Consider the following 3,604-nt stretch of genomic DNA (forward strand, 5'->3'; position numbering starts at 1 on the left):
AAAAATAAAGTATCCGTGATGTAATGAACAATTTAATTATAGTGTCAAGTACTACTAAACAATCCTATCAAACTAACATGGTAGCGCACGTGTTATAAAGTTAGACAAAAATGAAAAAGTCAATCATTGACATTTTACATAAATGCCTGAATCCCATTGTGATGCCTATAACCTTCCACTCTGGACAAAATAAATTCCTTTAAACAAATGGAGTACCAAATTAAAGACAGAGCTAACATGGTAGTTTTTTCTTTCTAACTTCTTTACCTATTTATTACCAATTCTATTTGAGGTTTATTATTATTTTATTTCTTCTCAATTATTTTTTTATAATTTAATGTTGAGTCGGTTTATCAAACTTTTTACTGTGACATTAATTGATTAGAAAATACTCCACCATTTTGGACCTGGTGACCAATTTGGTCCTGGTAAAACATTCACCAAATTTGATGTTTGCAAGGCCCATGAACCTCAAGGGTCCAGTGTTTTCCTTGAAGAGATATAGAGTAAATGTTTTGATGAAAATTTTGGACTTTTGAAAGAGAGTCGCCACTTAATTTTGAAAAGTAATTAAGAAACCTTTAGAGAGTTACTTAAAACGATTCAAAATAAGAAAATCGTTTTAAGTTAGAGATTCTGAGTAAGTGGTTCTTATTAACGTTTTAGGAAGGTGTTAGGCACCTAAAACGTCCGCTAACTTGCGGTTATCCGATCTGTTTGAAAACATTCTTTTGATTAACTTCGTAAAATCAATTTGTTGGAAAAATAGTTGAATAAGGAAAAAAATTTTGCGAAATCAGTTTTTAGCGACTTAGTTAGGGATTTAACTAGGTTCGCAAAGAGACAAGCAAACAAGTGACAAGAAAAAAGGGAAAAGGCGGGAAAGTAATGATTTAGGCTTTTAAACCCAAACTGTCAACTCTGTCCTAATTTAGTTGGGCTTTCAACCCATTTCACCTGTCCTAGTCTACTTTTTGAGCCTTTGGCTCGAATCTTGCTCCACCTGTATTAGATACAACCTTGGCTTCGTGGCCCGAATGAATGCATAAATAAACAACTAAATGAATAAATAAATAAAAAATCAACTCAACACTAAATAAACTAAAGAAGATGAGGCTTTTTGAGCTTCCAATTCCTAGTAACTTTGTCAATGATCTTGGGCCTGCTATCTGCTTCTATCTTCTTACTGGAATGCCGTAGAATCACTTTGGGAATTGATCCTTGAGGATATGGGTCTCATTGGCCCACTTGATAATGCGATAGGAAAGAGCCCATAGTGGACTCCAACGCAAATGGACATGTGAGAAAAAAAAAAAAGACAAGCAATTAGAATCCGAATCATATAATTTAATAAATTTAAACATCACTCGATAAGGCATAGTGATATGAGTAAAGGAAAAGGGACAAGATAAAATAAAATAAGATAGAGTGATGGCAGCGTAGGAAAAGAACAAGATACCACATAATTTAACACATTCTCTTTGGAATGTTACCTCCACCTTACTGTTACTTAATACAATCCAAATTACTACTTGAAAGAGGCTATAATTGTGTATTAAAAATTTTTATTTCGAGAGCATGATCAAAATATAAAGTGAAACACAAAGAGAAGCCAAAATCTGCTATCTCGTGTTTATGAATAAGTGTCAGGAAGGACTATACGTAAGAAACATCCATTATACAATCCTAATACAAATTCAAAATCTCATGAACGCATAAAAGCAACAGAATTATGATTGAACTAGGAAGGAATTCAAAACTCACGTCTAAGCCCATAAAACTCAATGACTCAATAGTTGTTCTGATCTCCTGTCCGGGAGAAGCAAAACGGGACTTGAGCTATCAATAAAATTGTCACTACTGGGAGCTGATGTTTTCGACTCGGAAACTTCCGATTGCTCGACTAGCTTCCCAAAAATAATGGACGATAAAATTTTTTGCAAAAATAAACTCTTTAATTTTGGAATGCCCAACCCAATTTTTGAAACAACCTTTCGAACCAGCCTTAAAATTTCTCCTTCAGTTTCTTTCAAAACCTCCGAATCTTCGACCTAAACTTCGAACTAAAATACTCAGAACTTATCCTCTCTCTCTCAGACCTAAAAAATTTCAAACCCTAAAAATGACGCAGAAAAAAACCCTTCCCCTTTTCGAACCTCCCCCTTTTTTCCCAAAATAAAGCTCCCCCCTTCAGCTCAATCAATGAGCCTTTTATAGCCATCAAAATGAGGGTTCAATTAGGAAAACCCTTGATGAATTTCACGTGTGACCCCTCCGTTTTGGAATCTTCCCCCAAGGGATTGAAAATCGTGGACCAATAAAAAAAGAAACAAACGAAATACACCCCTAAACCAATGAAAATCCTCCAAATGTGTACGAAATCGTACCTATTATCCTGAGAATCATGGGGTTGAGCCGTTAGGGGGGGACAACTCATCGGATTCTGAAAGCTTCAAGGGTTTTCTCGCATGAGATGCATGAGAAGGGCTACAAACTGGTTGATTTCGGGTGGATTTTGAGCTAGTAAGGTCGGGTTCGATTGGATTCGGGTTGAGGGTTGTTGATCGATGTTGTGTTATGCTTAATGGAACAAGACATATAGGACTGGGTCGGGTCACAACATGAAATTTGGCTGGTTTGGTTATTAGGTTGGTTAATTGTATAATTGTGTTCAAAATTAGGTTATTTAATAACCCCTATTAAATCTAATTGGATTATTAAATAATCCTAATTATACTAATTAGATTAGAATAATCATAATTGAATTTAATTGGATTAATAATAACTCAAATTAAATTTGATCGGATTAAAATAATCCCAATTAAGAAATGGTAACTTTTTGGGATTAAGATTGTATTACAATTTAAACGACTTATTTAAACTCTAACCAAATTGAATATCTATTGGTCAACTGCATTACAATTGGGATAATTGGATCTCAATTGAGGTCATATTTAATTCGTTCGCTAAATTGAATCGCAATCTGACACGAATCAAGTAACAAATTACCCTCAAGTTTCTTAATTTGATAAAAATTCAACAAATATTCCTCCGAATAAAATATTTCGAGAACAAATCATATTTAAAATCAAGACTTTATCCATTCAGATTAATTTTCAAATTTAATCAATAAAAAATCTAATTTTGATAAAATATTCATTTAAATAACAAAATTTATACACTCTCGTATATATAAAAAATACGAAAAATGTATAATCGTCAATTAAATGATAAAATTGCCTTGAATAATTACTTTAACCAGCATTTATTTGAGCAAAATAATTATTGTAATTTTATTTTAAAATTGAAGAAACTCGAAGTTAAATTGGATTGCGGAGGGCAAAAATTAGGTGTCAACAACTGCCCCCTCCCTTTGGGTAAGATGGATGCAAGTAATCCTGGGCAAAGGGAGGTCGACGTTCCAAATTTTTGTCCGACCACAAATTCGTATCTAAGAGAAGTTGGTTTTCCGAACGAGTTTCATGGAGTTATGGCCAAACCTCGGTATCAAGTTTCCTACATATCTCAAGTTTTATGAGAACTCAGGCCACTTGTATTTCATAAAGCTTGATTTTAAGCATGATTTTCAAGAAAATTCACTAAC

The sequence above is a fragment of the Capsicum annuum genome, chromosome 10 (genome assembly GCF_002878395.1).
Source record: "Capsicum annuum cultivar UCD-10X-F1 chromosome 10, UCD10Xv1.1, whole genome shotgun sequence".
Lineage (NCBI taxonomy): Eukaryota > Viridiplantae > Streptophyta > Magnoliopsida > Solanales > Solanaceae > Capsicum > Capsicum annuum.